The sequence below is a fragment of the Ursus arctos genome, unplaced genomic scaffold (assembly GCF_023065955.2).
Source record: "Ursus arctos isolate Adak ecotype North America unplaced genomic scaffold, UrsArc2.0 scaffold_23, whole genome shotgun sequence".
NCBI lineage: Eukaryota > Metazoa > Chordata > Mammalia > Carnivora > Ursidae > Ursus > Ursus arctos.
The window spans coordinates 19,396,600-19,415,615 of record NW_026622908.1 but is presented as its reverse complement, the minus strand read 5'-3'; the positions used below and the strand labels follow the sequence as shown (position 1 = coordinate 19,415,615).

Here is a 19,016-nt window from a genome sequence, read left to right as displayed (position 1 = left end):
ACCATTGAACAACTTGGCTTCAAACATGAGCTATCCTGCAAAAAACAAGGGTAGAAAAGATCCCGAAGGTGATTCAGAGATGATCAGGCTGCCACTCCTACCACAGGCCCAGCGCCACCAGCCTGGGGGGCATGGCTGCCTCAATCTTGGTTTCAAAGGGCGAGACTGCAGCCCAACCAAGTCATGTGGGTGGTGTCCTGTCCAGCTAAAGGAGCGTGATGCTGTCACCTCAATGGGCCTAGAAGGCAGAGCATGGAACCAAAGAAGTTTATTCATGAGCCTTAAAATCTAACGGAATTTACCTTGCTAAATTTTGGACTTGCTTAGAATCTATGAATCATCCCTTCCTTCTTTCTGATTTCTCCCTTTTGGAATGACAATGTCTATCCTATGCCTGATTTATATTGTACTTAGAAGCCCATAATTGTCTGGTTTGACAGGTTCACAGGTTAAATAACTGGAGAGGAATTTTGCTTCAGAATGGACCATGCCTCAAGTCTTATTCATACCTGATTTAGATGACAGATGAGACTTTAGATTTATAGTTGATGATGAAATGAGCTAAGACTTTGGGGCTATTAGGCTGAAAGGAAGTGAATTTGAGGGGGAGGACAAAAACATTCAGTAAATGTTTGATGGAGAAAGAAATGATGGCTAGCAAATTCTGTTTTCAATCATTCCCCCAATTTCTGGGCTCAGAGTTTTACCAGCGTTCTGGTTATTCTATTTGAATGTTCAACTGTATGTCAAACTCAAAGTTTACCCAAGCAGGTTATCATCTTTCCTTCTTTTTTCCCTTTCTCTCAGCTCCTCCACCTCCTTACTTTCTCTACAATTATTTTCTCATTCATTCTAGACTAGCTAATTCATATTTTGGCTCCTGGCAGAATGTATCCATAGAACTTTCAATTAACTCTTCAAATTGCTCACAAAGAAGATATAACTTTATATATATTTATAACAAAGATATAACTTTGATATAGCCTTTGAACTTTATTTCATATTATCATCTTACAAAGTGGACAATGTGTGCTTACTCAGGAAGTCCTGAGATTTCTACCTCTAAGTCGTTAAGACCGCTGTTTCTTTTGCTTAAAGTGGTAACTTATATCCAATAAAATTTACTTGACAGAAATGAAAGTATAATTTATCTTAGCACTGGTTACAAACTAACTCGTTAAAACCAAAAATTTCTTTAAAATAACATAAAATGAACAAAAGGAAGTAAGCTCATAACAATACAGAGAGGAGATGATATGAGCAAACCACAGATCAATGAATCTGACGATAGCAACAGAAACTATCAAAAACAAAGGACAGAGGGAAAAAATAACTGAGGAAGAAAAAGAACAACTCTAGCCAACTTTTTCATATAAACTGACAAGCTGAATTTAAAATTTGTATGCAAATGCAAAAGCTATATAATAGACATAACAACTATGCAAAGGAAGAAAGTTGGAGGACTTAAAAATACCTAATTTTAACATATCATAAAAACAGAATGATAAAGTCCAGGTAAGACAGATACATGGGTCAATGGAACAGAAGGAAAAGTTGAAAAAGAGACCCACATATTTATTCAATTCATTTTCTACATAAATGCCAGGGGAATTCGATAGGGAAAGGATGATAAATTCTCAGAAAACAATAAAGGAGAAAACCTTAGTGATTTGGGGGTATTCTAAGAGTCGTCAAACTGGCCTATGGGCCTGTTTTTGGAAATAAAGTTTTATTGGAATTTGTTTAAGAATTGTTTATGACTGCTTTGTTATAATAGCAGAATCAAGTAGTTAGAGACCATATAGTCTCTGCAAAGCCAAAAGTATTTACTATCTAGCCCTTTGGACTTTATTTGTGATGTAACTTGTAGAAAAGAGAATGTATATTAATTGTGAATTACATAATCAAAATTTAATTTAAAAATCAAAGTTTTTAAACATTTATGGAACAGATGACATAGTTTTTCAAATTGGAAAGATGTATGAAGAATTCAACCATTTGAATGGAAAAAAGACCCATTAAAAAGACTGTCGTGCCCTTTCATAATTTGAGGGATAAAGGTAAAAGCCTGAAACCTTTAAAAGGGGAGAAAATATACTACTTACAAGTGAAAAAGAAATACATTAGTTCAGATACCTTAGCAACCCTGGATTTTAGAAGACAATGGAACAATGTCTTCAAAGTATGAGGAAAACTGTTACTGAAATTTCCATTAAGGGGGGCCTGGGTGGCTCAGTTGGTTAAGCGTCTGCTTTAGGCTCAGGTCATGATCTCGGGATCCTGGGATAGAGCCCTGCATCAGGCTCCCTGCTCAGTGGGGAGTCTGTTTATCCTTCTCCCTCTGCCCCTACTCCCCACTAGTACATGTTCTCTCTCTCTGTTTTCTCTCTCAAATAGATAAATAAAACCTTTTTAAAAAAAGAAATTTTCATTGAGGAAACTTATCTATTAAGTGTAAGCACAAAGTTCAGTTATTTTTTTAAAAAGCATATAATAGTTCAAAAGCTTACCTATCATAAACCTTTTTTAAAAAAAGTATTTGAAGATGTAATTCAGCCATTAAAAAAAGGAATACAATAAAGAGGTAGAAATCATAAAAAATAAAAAACTGGTAATGATTTAATAATACAATGAAGACCTACATATCTTCTCTCAACCAGAAAATAGAAAGGTAATTTTATTTTACATATCTGTGAGAATGGCTGTTATCAAAAATACAAGAGATAAAAGTTGGAGAGGATATGGAGAAAAGGGACCACTGTGCATTGCTGGTGGAAATGTAAATTGGTACAGCTACTATGGAAAATACGGAGGTTCTTCAAAATGTTAAAAAGGAACTACCATATGATCCAGCAATTCCACGGCTGAAAGTATATATCTGAAAGAAATAAAGTCACTATCTTTGAAGACCTATATGCACCCCCATGTTCCCTGCAGCATTCTCTACAATAGCCAGCACATGGAAACAACCTAAGTGTCCACTGACAGATGAATAATGAAAATGTGGTATATATACACAATGGAGTAGTATTTGACAATAAAAAAGGGAAACCTTGCCATTTGTGACAACACGCATAAATCTTGTGAGCATTACGCTAAGAGAAAGAAAGGCAAATAATGTATGATCTCACTTGTACGTGGAATCTACGAAACCAAACTCATAGAAATAAGAGAACAGATTGGTGGTTGCGAGAGGTGAGGGTGGGGTAAATGGGTGACTGTGGCCAAAAGGTACAAACTTCCAATTATAAGATAAATAAGTCGTGGAGATGTAATGCACAGCATGGGGACTAGAGTTAATACTGTGTTGCTGGGACACCTCGCTGCCTGGGTCGGAACATGTACCTCTTGATCACGGGCTTGTGAGTTTGAACCACATGTTGTTGTAGAGATTACTTAAATAAATAAAGCTTAAAAAATACTGTATTGTATATTTGAAAGTTGCTAAGGAGTAGATCTTAAAATTCTCATCACAAGGAAAAAAGCTTGTAGTAAGTGAGATGATGGATGTTAGCTAAACTTACCATAGTAATCATTTTGTAGTATATACATATATCAAATCATTATTTTGTATGTACATTAAACTAATATAATGTTATATGTCAATTCTATCTTAATAAAGCTGGGGGAAAAAAGAAATGCTGGTAAAAGAATAAAAAGCAGAACAAGAACATGAAGGGCTAAACATGAAAAAAAGGAAGGAACTGGAAATGTGACAAGAAACTAAGGAATTGAGGGAGTGTAAGAAATGATTCCTTTCGTCTAGTTCAGTTTAGTGACGTAAGATGGCATTTCCTTTCCAAGGGATCCAATTATACTGATTTACTGATTCAGTAAAATATTTATCTAATTTAAATGAAATGTTTCAACTTGTAAAATAAATTTATGAACAGAGTTGAAGATTCAATTACAGTTACAGAATCTGAGTTGTAATCATTGATAATATGCAAGTAAGTTAGAACAGGTTGACGGGAGAAGAGATGGCAAAAGGTAGTTGTGATAACTTTATCTTATATACTGGAATTAATAGTACAATCTAAAATGGATAAAAAATAAAAGGCAAAGAGTATAATTTATAATTATAATAGTAACCACTGGAGTAACTAAAAATCAAATACAAATCAATGTTGTGGACTTTTCATAGAGGAAAACTGGAGCTGTAGATTGTAGAAGGTATGGGTGGGGAGAATTTTACTTTTCACTTTAATTCCTTTATTATTGCTTAAATTTTTTGCTACCATCTGCATTACTTTTTGTAATAAAGTATATCTCTGAAAATTTAAAATTCAAATGTGTGATAAAAATAAGTGTTCAATCTCAGATACACTGAAAGGGTTACTGAGGAAAAAAATTTTTTTTTAAATTACAAACAACTATATTAATCAGTTTTAATATTACCTAAATAGGGCTGATAGATTCTGAAAACAAAGGTAAATTTCCTTAATATTCTTGCAGCATAATAAGGTTATTTACTTTTTAAAGAATGAAAGTACTTCCTTAGAAGAACTTGATTATCGGATTATTTTCCCTTATTGTTAGTATTTCAAAAAGATTAGAAAAAATTTCAGACTCTAGAAAAACATATACCAAACAAATGTCCAGTTCCCGATTGCTCAGCTTTAATATCTCCTAACCACACGGTAGAATGTTCTTTTTTTTCTTAATATTATTTCTCCTCCTGGTAGAATATTTCCCAAATGAGCAAGATAACACTTGTGTATGCATGATACTGCTAAATGAAATATATGTTATGAAATACATTTTAAGAAGCATATGTTAAGTTCCAACTTCTTTGGGACACAGAAATTCCCAAGAAAACATCAACACATTAAAAATGGGGATTATTTTTAAATTTGTAGCATTATGGTAAACAAGGACAATTAAGATTTGTGATAACTGGGTTTCTGGGAAGTGGGTAATTCAAACACACCAAAACCCAGGTTCAAAATTGAGGTATATGTTTACTGGATTTCATTGATTCTGACTCTTTTTTTTCACGTTAATATTTCTGAAATCAGGATACATTTTACAGTTGATATTACGTCAAGCAGATCAAAGTTATCATTGTCTGCATATGTAAGAAGCTGGTTGTTATGCTTGGTGTGTAAGTGGACAAATGTAATTCTTCAATATCTTGGCCAAGAATCCACATATAGCTCAATTAAGGAAGAATATAAATTCTGGTTTTCTAGAAAGCTTCCACTGAAAAGAAAGCTATCTGCAACAATACTTGCACAATGGATGTCATTGTTTTATTTTATTTTTTTCTAAGAATTATTTATTTTAGAGAGAGAGAGAGAGAGTGTGCATGAGGCAGCGTGGGGTTGGGGGGAGAGGGAAAGGGAGAAAATCTCAAGCACACTCTGTGCAGAACCCAGAGCCTGATGCAGGGCTCGATCTCATGACCCTGAGATCAAGACCAGAGCTGAAATCAAGAGTTGGATGCTTAACTGACTGAGCCACCCAGTTGCCCCTGTATGTCACTGTTTTAGAATGAAATCTGGGTGCAAGAATGGAGCATCTTTTATGAAATGCCATATATCAGTGATACAGAGAACAGTATCATGTGAAAAAACATGAATTGTGAAAAACCGGTGATGGTCAATGACTATAAATCAGAAAGTAATTCATTACAGTAGTAATATGATGTGAAGTTTTATAAGTTACATATTTTGCTTATCTTTTTTATGTACAAGTGTGATATGATTTTAAAAAACATAAATGCCTAAGAAAAACTTGAAAATAATTAAATAAAAACCCTAAGTTAAAAGACAACATTCTGTTTTAGTTTATGCAGCAGTGTTTTTGTCAGTGGTAAATAAAATAGTGTTGCATCTTGTGGTCAGTGGCATCTCAGATTGGATAAAATATGGTATTTCTTTAGTAAATGGGCCAAAATTCCTTTAGTCTCTGTTTTTAAGCATTCCATCAATATATAAAGAATTTTTAACACAACATAGTGTGAATAAATGTTATGCTAGTAATTTACCTAGGTAGACCTATGTGAACACTTGGTCACTTTCATTTGTATCATTCTTTTGGCCAGAAATCTGAACAAAAATGGCAGAAAATAAAAAACTGATCAATGCAAATGAAGAGTCAGTTGTGTGGTTTTTAAGTGTTGTGAAGTCAAGAACTCAATTCCGGGGTGCCTGCGTGGTTCAGGCGGTAAAGCATCCCCCTTCGGCTCAGGTCATGATCTGAGTCCTGGGATTGAGCCCCTTTCATGTCCAGCTCCCTGCTCTGCAGGGAGTCTGCTTCTCCCTTTCTCTCTGCCCCTCCCCCCACCTCGTGTGTGTGCTCTCTCTCTCTAATAAATAATCTTAAAAAAAAAAAAAAAGAACTCAATCCTAAGGCAACAGTGTTAGATCGTCCTATATAATTCTCTGATAAAAAAAATCCATTATATGAAAATTCAGTCTTAATGGTTTTAATACTGCTACTCAGCAATCAAGCTAAAATGAATTATTTAAAGATACACCAAAACTAATAATTTGGGGAAAAAAAGAATATTCTGATTTTTTTTTTTTTAAAGTGAGCTCCACGCCCAAAGTGGGGCTTGAACTTATGACCCAAGATCAAGAGTTGCATGTTCCACCGACTAAGCCACCCGGGCAACCCCTCTCACCCCAAATATTCTGATACTTTTGTGTTTCAATATTCAGAAATTTATTCTGTAAGAATTTGTATTCAGTATGTTGTTATATTTGTAAGCCTTATATTTTTTGAAGTGTGCCATCGCTTAACCTGCTCATAGTGACTCCTTGACCCTATCAGAGATGATGATTGTTATAATCCATATTTTTGTTGTGATGTCTGTATCTAATCAAAAAAAAATTTAATTTGGGGTGCCTGGGTGGCACAGCGGTTAAGCGTCTGCCTTCGGCTCAGGGCATGATCCCAGCGTTCTGGGATCGAACCCCACATCAGGCTCCTCCGCTATGAGCCTGCTTCTTCCTCTCCCACTCCCCCTGCTTGTGTTCCCTCTCTCGCTAGCTGTCTGTATCTCTGTCAAATAAATAAATAAATAAAATCTTTAAAAAAAAAAAAAACCAAAAAATTTAATTAATGTTTGGATAAAATCTGTCTTACAAGAGAATGCTAGTAATAAGCTTTTAAATATTCAATGATTACAGCTGTAACAGATCACAGATCAAGGTCCTTCCTTATATTTTTGAAAATCCCCAGTCTTTGATATCTTACCCAGTGCACCAACAGAACACATTACATGGTTGATATACCCTTGTTTCCTAAAAGAACAAATATCAGGTTTTGGTTCTTTTATGCAGTATAGTGCTTACAGTGTCCATATATTTGGTAGCAAGGATCAGAAATAAGTAAAAATAAAAAGCAGGCTTCATAAGGTCTATACAGAAGATACAATGAAAAGTTTAAAATTTCTCTCTCTTAATCAGATGAATCATTTTGGAAAATTAAAATGAAGAAGAAATTGGCACTACCTTTGGACAAAAACAACTGCTTATTCTACTTCAAAAAAACCTATATGAAACAAAACCTATATGAAACCAAATTACTATAAACGTCCAATACCAAAATATACTCCAGTAATTAGGTGTATTTATTTATTTATTTTTTTACCAGAAACATTTATCCTTATCCATAAAATGCTGTAAATATATTTCTTCCCTTTTCAATTCATGCCATGCTGTGCTTACCGCTATATTATTTTGTGGTCTTTGTTTTGGCAGATGCACAAGCAAAATCTGATTCCAACAGTTTGACCCTTCTCACTTTTTATGTTCTCTAGGGCATAATAAAATCCAAGATACAATCCCTCAGCAGTTAATGAAGCTTAACCTCCCACCCTCTTAATTACCAATGCATTACACCAACTATGGGCATCGTACTCCTCTCTAAGCTATTTTACAATTCAGCAGAAGTACTACTGAGCTATTATGTAGCAACATAATCCATGCAGCATGAGAAATCCTTCTTAAAAATAAAATCTTTTGATCCTTGCAGGTTTTGGTAACTGTATAATTAATACTACTTAAGCATTATCCATGTATCAGTAAGTATATTATATTGTATCAGTAAGTATATTACTTTGTTGGTTTGGGGGGAGTTGAGGAACATTTATTTTCTGAAAGTTAGAAAGAGAAACAAATTCAAAGATATTATTGACTGATTATCATAATTTGAATACAAAAGTACTCCAAATATCTAGCCTGAGTATCCATCTATTAAAGATATGGTCTCCACATTATCTCCATTTAAATATTTAAAAATATGAGGGGAGAGGTTACTTTAATTGTTATAAGCATTCAGAAATGTAGATTGCATGGAGTAAGTCAGAAGGTCTGTGGGTATACATATGTTTTATATGTATTTTTATGTTACATAAATATGTTTTTAAACTTATGGATTTTAAGATTACTAATTAGTGAATTAATTTATGTCCATCCATATTTCAAACTAAATTCAGTACAGGGAATATCTTGGTGCAATTTTTAAATATATTTTTGCTCCTGAATGTAAAGGGGGCAAAATAATCAATATTATAAGAAAGGGTGAAAAATACTTTCACATTGGTATATAATTATTATTTTAATTAAACTCCCAAATTAAGCTACTGACAAAAATGATGCTTTTACTTTGGCAACTACATCAATTACATGAATTAAAAAAACAGAAAATGAAACCACTAGGATAAGAGCAGTATTCTCAATGCTTTTCCACAGATCCTTATCACATTTCTCATTAACATATAAACCAGAAATGTACTGAGAAGACTGAAAGATCTCTCAATTTTCTTTTTTTTTTAATGATTTTTTATTATATTATGTTAGTCACCATACAGTACATCCCCAGTTTCCGATGTAAGGCTTGATGATTCATTAGTTGTGTATAACACCCAGTGCACCATGCAATACGTGCCCTCCTTACTACCCATCACCGGTCTATCCCATTCCCCCCGTGATCTCTCAATTTTCTTGACTAAGATAGAAGGAAGGAGGAGGATATCATAAAGAACATGTATATATATCTTTATATCTATATCCCTAGTTATGGAAAGAATAATGAATGGTGACTAATGCAGTCCTTGTAATATATTAAAATACATATTGTGAAATGTTTTATTTTCAATTTTAATTTTTTAAAAGATTTTATTTATTTATTTTAGAAGGAGAGAGAGAGTACAAGCAGGGGGAAGAGCAGAGGGAGAGGCAGGGCGAATCTCAAGCAGACTCTGAGCTGAGCATGGTGCCTGATGTAGGGCTTGATACCAGGACCCTGAAATCATGACCTGAGCAGGAATCAAGAGTCACCCAGGCGTCCCAGTGAAATGTTTTCAAAAGTAGATTAAATTCTCCACTCAATCACTGGTTTTAACAGGTTTAGTTAATAAGACCATGTACAGGAATTCCCTTAGTAAATGTTTACTGTATAAGGGTATATATTACCCTGCCTTCGTAAAAAAAAAAGATATATGAAAATCCATACTGAGCAAACAGGTTATGAAATAATTATTTGAGTTATAGAAGGATTCTTATATTGGCAAAGGATTTCTATGTAATTCCTTTAAGTGTTAAATGTTCCAACTGACAGTTTCTAAAAACCTGATATAACTAAAACATTTCTAAATATAGTTATTGTAGAAGTTAAGATAGTGACAGTGATCTTAACATAATTATTTATTAAATCGAGGTTAGAGAATGTAAGATTTTTTAAGACTTAATTTATTTGAGAGCATGAGCAGGGAGAGGGGCAAAGGGGGAGGGAGAGAGAGAGAAAAAGAGAGAACCTCTCAAGCAGACTCCACACTGAATGAAGAGCCTGATGTGGGGCCCAAGAGGTCATAGAATTTTTACAAGGTTGGAATAGAGGTATTCTAAAGTTTTGGGATATCTATTGTTAAAGATATCTCAATTAGTAATGGAATCAGGCATGATCTTTATTTAAGAGGTCCAGATCAGTTATATTCCTAGCTCAGGAGCACACAAGTGACTGGTTTTATTCATTTGATGCCATATTCTTTTATTTTTCCAAAATAAACCCAGCTTATGGAAGATGTCACAAAAATTCTTAGTATATTTTGGTATACTAAATGAAAGTGGTTATCACTTTATTTTTATTAAACTTGAAAATTATTTTGTGTTGTACATCTGGTGTTAATAGAACAAAAACAATTCTCTTTCTGCTCACTGAGAAGTAGAGGCAACAAGGTAAAGGCATAACATAGGTTTTAAAAAATTCTATAGTATCTTGTTATAATATGTTTTAAGAAATAGAAAGGTAAGATGCTTCACTTCATAGTCTCAGATCCATGTTCCACTTCCAATCTAAGTCTTTAGTTTAATACCATCAACCCTGTTTTTGAAATCTAGCAGACTTTTAGACACACACACACACACACACACACACACACACACACACACACACTGTAGTAAGACTATTTTACAAAGCTGATAAGCGCATTTCAAATACCTCTAATTTCACAAATATAACATAATATGAAAAGATGACTATGGTGAATTAAGGCCACTTTCTGCAACTGCCCATCAGTTTCTGATGAACAAAACAAAATTTCAGGAAAGAAACACTGTCCACTGAAAGAATCACCCCAACACTAAATGGAGAGATAGCCCTGTCTTCTTTGGGGTTTTCACACAGTAAAGCTATCCTTTTGCATATAATCTTCAAAGACTATCTATTTAATCTATGATCCTTGATGGTGTGCACCTTTCTTCCTTCATGGGATCCTTTAATATTTCATTTAATGAGTCAATTTCATTAATTTGGGGAGTTGACTTAAAAAAGTTTTTTTTTTAAGTTTTAATGACTGGTTTTAAGAATTTGAAGTCACTTAATCCTTCCAAAATGACTGAATACTTTCTCTTCTGAATATTTTTCAGAAAAAGTATTCAGAGGACAAATGAACTCCATTTCTAATATTCCCAAATCTAACTTTGTGTGGCTTCTTTTCAACGAATGACAAGTGCTATATAACAGTTCTAAGATTTTAACATTTGAGCATGACAATATTCATCAAGCATTTACAATCACTCATTTCTTTTTTTTTGAGTTCCAAATAAAATTTTTGAAAGTAAATGTGAGGCCTGGAGTATTTTAAGATTTAGAAAACAAAATCCCCAATATTTCACTTTTAATTTGGAATTCCAGAATAAGGTAGCCAGGGAATTATCTCTACCTTAATGTGAAAGAATAAGTGACCTGTGCAAGGTCCTGCAGCTACTTAAGCAACATCACAGAAATTAAAACCTAAGCTCATATCCCAAATATATTTCACCTTCTGAGGATAAATATCCCATCATAGAGAGTATGGCATTTTTGCTATATGACTTAGGCTACTTTTCTGCATGCAAAATTCCTTTCTTTTGTTGGTGATGCACAAATACCAATGTCAACTTTGTGTTTATTTTAATGTTATACCAAAAATGGTTCTTACAAGCTAGTGACAGAGTGGTGGGTTTATTTTCCTTTATACTTTTATCTTATCTTTCATTTTCTTGTTGGAAAATAAGGCACATGCCATCTTTTAAAAGCTGGCTACAAATGTAGGTCACTGGAAGCAGTATTGAGCCTTTGCATGATTTTTCTTAGTCTTTTTAGTTTGCCAAAGAAGCTCTAACTGTGGCTGCCAGGGGAGAACTCAGAATTTTAAATAAGCTCTCACAAGTAGCTAGAGGGGAAAAAGAAAAAAGAGTGAAACCCTGGGGTCAAACAGCAAATTTCTGGCTCAACTAGCACTTCAAGAGTTGTAAGCACTGAAAAGTATATAGATAGCCTGGTAATTTTCTGAACAAATAAAATGTTGACAAAGAAATGAAGGGAACATAGTCTGACCATAGTTCTGCCTTTAAAGGGCTCTTAAAATATTTGTATTTAAACTATGAATAGAAGATACACAATAACAAAATAGTTTTAATAAAAAATACTTATTACGTAGGCTCGAAAAAGTAAAAATGTGTGGGCAGGTGTGTTATTTATAAGGTATTAAGCACGCATAAAACTTGCAAACTGGAATGAGAGAAGGACCAGAAAATAAGTTTTAATTATTTGTAACATAATATATTACTTTTGTTCTGAATCATTATAAAACTACAACTTTGAAGATAAGTAGAATAAAAATAATGTTCAGTAGTATATATGGCCAAACAAGGGGTATTTCTTTAACTTCATTGTTACAGCTATCTCAACTTTTGGCAGAACAAGGAAAACAAAGTTGGATCTGAAATACTTTTGTATTCTATTTACTCAGAACAACCAGCCTATACTATAATGCTATAATGTACTAAGAGCAAACAACGAATCACTCACTGAATTCAGACTTCTAATTCTTGTTCCATGATCAGTTAAAAAAAGATGGATGGCAAAAAGGAGAGAGAGAGAGAGAGGGAAATGGACAGCAAATATAGACTCAATCCTGACACCAAATTGACCCAAGGAAAGGAAAGAAAACCTTTTTAATAGTAATTCAAACTGTACACTGTTTAGCAAATACTACTTCATCCAATTCTAAATCAACTAATGTATCTTCTCTCAATTATAACCAAAAAAACCAAATAAAGCAAAAGATACAAGGTACAATAAATAAGATCTTAATAAATGAATTCATTATTTGGGTAACAGACTGATATTTTGGGATATATAAAAATGCTTTCAAATTATTAAATTATTTTAATTTTTACTTATAAAGTCCATAAAAGAGAATTCTGAATATGTTAGTCTAAATTTTCATACTTCATTACTAAATACCTTGTTGCTATACTAACTCATCTAATATGATATGGTTTATTTTAAATAAATTGTTACTCTATGACTTATGGGTTACTATAAACTAATTCATTTTCAATTATGAAATATATTCTCTATAATATGGGTAGTTTCACCATAATTGATTTTAAATTTGAACTATTTATTAGTATGTTTGATATTAAAAAATATATATTGTAAGTCTTTAGTAAACATCAAGGTAGTTACATTCCTGTTCATAACCATGTACTTATCTTAGGTATATATTATAAAGTAAAACTTTTAAGCTCTTTAAAAGTATCCTCGCCTCCCACTTTGTTCTAACTGTTTTTGATGTTGGACAGTACACAATGTATATATCAAATAACTCAAAAGTCAATGCCGTAAGTCAGGAATTAACTCTTTAATCTAGACAATAGATATCTCTTCCTGCATGAATATTACCTATCTGGCATGTCATCAATAAAAATATTCAAATTAACCTTTAAAACTCACCTTAGTATATTATGAAATAACATTTAAATTTACTTTCTGAAAATTATGTTACTTACTTTCTTTAATTCTGTAAATATTAACATATATTGTTTAAAATTATGAAAAAGATATAATAGAAAAACAGCATTTTCAAGTTCTAAAGAAATTGTGTGTTTGTGTATATAATTTTTTATTTCTAAAAATATCAGCCTATCTACTGCTAAATGCTTAAATTTTCTAACATAAAAATACAATTTTTGCTATTTTAGAAAACATTCCATAGAAAATTTTCAGAGAATACTTATCACTACATTTGAGATGATCAAGAACATTCTTTTGATAAAAAGTTAACTGAAAAATACTTACCAATGTGTTTTTAAAAGCTTTAACAACATCATGTACATTGTTCTATAGGATTTTCTAAGGGGTGTAATTTTTCAGCGTTACATCTTAATGCTGACTTCCTGAAGGAGCTTTGACTACAATAGGCATGAATATGTTTTCAAAGGATGATGGATAAATTGCTGGGTGGTTATATAATATATCTTAGGCAGCTGATGGGGCTTTTTATCCTTTACTTGTCTTTTAGTTATACACAGTTTTAAGATAATTATGGTCTATAAGATTGTCTTTTCCTTTTCTTGTACCAGCAATATTTGTATTGGTTATAGGTTCCAGAAATCCCCAATCATACATCATAAAATTAAAAATAAACAATTATAGCATCCCCCACCAGCCCCCATGTTGTATTGCTAAACACTGTTAATGCCTTGGTTTTGGTCATTTACTGTTGGGCTGTTTAATACAAATGACTCTAATATAACTCTAATGAGTTGGGAACACTGAAATCTTGGCTGAATAATATGTAGAAAAAACTATTATCTGTATTAGTCCTTAATATCTCATTTTAAAATAAAAAAAATATCTCATTTTAAATTACACAAATATTTTATTTTTCTCAGAGAGATGCTAAAAACTTTGTCTATCCACTGGTATTATGAAGAATATAAATAATTACAATTTTTACAGCCATAATTTTCAAATCCGGTCTATTCTAAACTTGTGAAAACTAAGTGGACCACATTAATTATATATAGGTTAAAAACAATACTTTTTGTACTTTTTTAACAGAAAAATGAGAATGGCATATTATTCTTTTAAATCAAATTGTTTTATTATTACAAAGTAAAATGAAAGAAATATGAAATTTAAAAAACCATGAATTTAATTAATATTACTGATGAGTGAAAGTTCTGTTAACTCAAAAACTAGACAGATTTTCAGAGAAGAGCTGTATGAAATGCAAGTACATAAATAAAGCAAACTTCAAATAAAAATCTGTTCTGGGTTACTCCTTTTAAGTAGAAGAATGAAATTAACTTTCAAAATGTAGCATCACATCTGCAATATAAAGTAAATCTAATGCTAAGACCATTAGGTTTTTGTGGAAGAAATTACAATGTCTTTGATAATATATTAAGTACATAAGATAGGGTAAAATAGATCAGATGACACTAGAAAACATTCTTCATAAAATCACCTATGCTGCTTTGAAAGACACACTGGACCAGATGGACTTAGCAGATATATTCAGAACATTCCACCCTAAAACATCACATACACATTATTTTCAAGTGCACATGAGACATTCTCCAGAGTAGATCACAATTAGGTCACAAATCAGGCCACAACAAATACAAAAAGACTGAAATCATACCATGCACCCTTTCTGACCAAAATGCTATAAAACTAGAAGTCAACCACAAGAAAAAAATTGGAAAGACCACAAATACATGGAGGTTAAACAACGTGCTACTGAACAATGAATAGGTCAACCAGGAAATCAATGAAGAAATTAAAAAACATATGGAAACAAATGAAAGTGAAAACATAATGGTCCAAAACCCTTGCAATGCAGCAAAAGCAGTCCTCAGAGGGAAATATGTAGCAACACAAGCCTACCTCGAGAAGAAAAATCTTAAATAAACAATCTATCCTTACACCTAAATGAGTTAAAAAAAAAAAAAAAAGAACAAGAAATGAGGCTGAAAGCCAGCAGAAGGAAGGAAATAATAAAGATCAGAGCAGAAATAAATAATATAGAAATGAAAAAACCAATAGAACAGATTAGTAAAAACAGGAGCTGGTTCTTGAAAAATTAATAATTTTTAGCATCTAGCCAGACTTATCAAAAAGAAAAGAGACTGGACCCAAATAAATTAAATCACAAGTGAGAGAAGAAATAACAACCAATACCACAGAAATACAATTCATTATAAGAGCATATTATGAAAAACTATAATGCCAACAAATTGGGCAAACTGGAAGAAATGGATAAATTCCTAGATACATATAAACTACCAAAACTGAAACAGGAAGAAATAGAAAACTTGAACAGAACAATAACCAGCAGAGAAGTTGAGTCAGTTATCAAAACTCCCAACAAACAAAAGGTAAGGACCACTGTGATCTTTTATATGTTTCTATTACTCAGAAAAAGTTAAAAATGTTGAGGGACATTACAATAACACAACTCCTTCTTTCTCTTTTACTTAATTGTGAACAACTCACATCTACAAAAATAAAAAATTTGAATAGAACTGATGTTAAATCCTGTCCCATTTGACTTGTATATCTTAATAAAGCAAATGTGAAAATTTTTATATCCATTCATACACTGCATGCAACACTAATTGCAAAGATTACTGAATTGTGAAGAAATGTGTTTAACATGTAACATCTTTTGAGACAAGTTTACAATGAACTTAAATTTAAATATGAATTTTTGTTACAGAAAAACTACCATAAGGTCATTAATAAATGTTTCGAAACATGAAATACTACATTCAGACAAAACTCTCTGAGAAGTGGAATAGAAAATATGAATTCAAGGCAGAGGATTGATGTAAAATTTCCAGATGTTAAATTGCGATGTTATTTAGATTCAGCTGGATACACTCAGAAGACTGATTTAAAAGTATTTACCTAAAAAGGCAATATTTACAGGGGTCCCTGGGTGGCACAGTCAGTTGAGCAGCTGGCTGACTCTTGATTTCAGCTCAGGTCATGGGATTGAGCCCCGTACTCAGCAGGGAGTCTGCTTGAGATTCTCTCTCCCTCTCCCCTCCTCCCATGTGCATGCACGCACATGTGCTCTCTCTCTCTCTCAAATAAATAAATAAGTCTTTAAAAAAACCCACAATATTTACAATAACATCTTTTACAACTAAAGAGTCTCATAACTGAAAGTTTTAGATACCTTTGTGTACAAGTAGATACGTAATTTAAAAATGTTTTTTATGTGTAAAAGCAAAAAGATGGAAAGATCACTGTACTTTACTACCTGTACAATTGGCTAAGATATAGAATGTGAGGTGATACTCATTCAATGAAAGTTAATAAATATATGTGAAATTCTTCACGTAGGTTTTAAATGTAATCTTTATATTTTCAGTAACACTGTATTAGAGCTCTCCAGAGAAACAGCACCAATAGGATATGTGTGTATATTACGTATGTGTATATATATATATTGCTTTGTATTATATAAAATTATATAATGTAAATAACTATATGTACATATTATATATGTAACTATATATAAATACAAAAGAGAGTTATTATAAAGGTTTGGCTAATACTATTATGGAAGCTGACAAGTCCCCAGGTCTGCAGGATGAGGCAGCAAGCTAAAGACCCAGGAAAGCTGATGGTGTAGTTCCATCCAAAGTTCAAGAATCAGGAAGAACTGATTTTTTAGTTTGAATCAAAAGGCAGGAAAAAACTGATGTGCAGATTTGAAGGCAGTCAGTCAGAAGGAATTTTTTCTCAGCTGAGGGAGGGTCAGCCTTTTAGTTCTAGCTGTACCTTCAAATGACTTAATGAGGCCCGCCTGCATTAGGGATGGTAATCTGCTTTACTCCATTTACCAATTTAAATGTATTTTTTAAAGAATTTATTTATTTATTTGAGAGAATGAGAGAGCATGAGCAGGGGAGAGGGGAACAGGGAGAGGAAGCAGCAGACTCCCTGCTGAGCAGGGAGCCTGATGTGGGGCTTGATCCCAGGATCCTGGGATCACAAACTGAGACAAAAGTAGATGCTTAACCGACTAAGCCACCCAAGTGCCCCAACCAATTTAAATATTAATCTCATCCAGCAACACCCTCACAAGAGTACTTAGAATAATGTTTGATCAAATATCTGAGAACCCTGTGGCCCAGTCAAGTGGACACATAAAATTAACCATCACAAGTCCACCCCTTGTCAACTTGGCACCCATACATATTTCCTTACACTAAACTTAAGCTCCAGATGAAGACAATCTATCATAATTCCACACTCCTAGACTGTCTTCTAATGCTGCCTTAACCTGGATTCCTTTTCATTGCACTACAGCCTGGAAACTTTGCATGTAGTATGCCAGGGAAGTTATAGGGCTCCCTTTGTATCTCTGCGGAATCACTGTCCTTTATTATCTGATGCCCAATGTCTTGAAAACTGTTGTTTAATATATTTTGCTCTGTTTTTTAGTTGTTTCAGGGATAAAGAGAAATCTGATCCTCATTAACATATCTTGGTCAAAAGTGCAACTTTTTAAGAGTCTACTTTTTTGACTCTAATTTTATATATTTTTTATTGTATCATAAAATTGTTCTACGAATAAATGTTTGCAGAACCTAACTACTTACATAAATGACTAGATAGTTTAAGAAATCCTGATTTATAACTTCACAGTCCTTCACATAATCCAATGGAGGACATGTAAAGTACCCTGAGATTTTTAATATTAACTTGTACAAATTTAAGGTACCGAGGAAAGGTGTTAGGGATTAGTTTTCTAATAAAAAGTGTAATTCTCTAAAGCAAAACGTGTTAGTATATCTACTAGGTTTTAGCATCAGTTGCCTTGGTTGCAGGATGCAAGAAGGAAGAATAAAACACTTTATTTTGAAAAGCATTTATAGTTGATTCTTTAACAACACATTTTGAACTATACAGGTTTGCTTATATGTGGATTTTTTCTAATAAATATAGTACTGTAAATGTATTTTCTCTTTCTTATGATTTTCTCAATACTATTGTCTTTTTTCTAATTTACTTTATTGTAGGAATATAGTATATAAGACACATAACACAAAAAAAATGTATTAATAGGCTGTTTATGTTGTTAGTAAGGCTTTTGGTCAGTATTAGGCTATTAGTAGTTAAGTTTTGGGGGAGTCAAAAGTTATATGTGGATTTTTAACTGTGCAGGGGATCAGTGTCTCTAACACCCATGTTGTTCAAGGCTCAAGGCTTTTCCTGCTTCTGGCTGGGCAAAAATTGCCTATATGGCTACAAAGATGTTTGATATAAAATCTTAGTCTCAATAATATGGTGGAATGTGCCGTGAAGAGCTTGTACAGTTTCTTTAAGACAATAATCTTGGCCTTTACTCTACCATTCCTAACAGGCACAGTACTGTCCAGAAATCGATCAGATTAATTAAGACCAGGGAAAAGGAACAAAAGAGGAAACAAAAACATCAAGAAAATATTACAAAAGCCAAATACCAAAAATAAGAACAAAGGAAAACAGGCTCTGCAACCAGAAGAAAATCATTTGGAAAATTATACAAAGATTTCTCCTTTGGATTTTATGACAGTAGTATTTAATAAGTAAAATCTGACCCATACGAAAGAATCATGTTAGTTTTACCTCAGTATTACATAATTTTTTTATAGTGGGTATAGAAGTTTGTTGGTGTCTGTTGATAGCTATGGTATATTAACACTTAAAAATTCTTTATAAATGACTTAGTT

The 19,016-nt window shown here is 32.8% G+C and overlaps 1 protein-coding gene across 4 annotated transcripts in view; it reads right to left on the bottom strand.

Annotated features, from left to right (window-relative positions):
* The window catches only part of ELP4 (elongator acetyltransferase complex subunit 4), a 241,613-nt gene that overhangs the window by 193,832 nt on the left and 28,765 nt on the right, over positions 1–19,016 (bottom strand). The gene's annotated exons all lie outside the window — the stretch shown is intronic.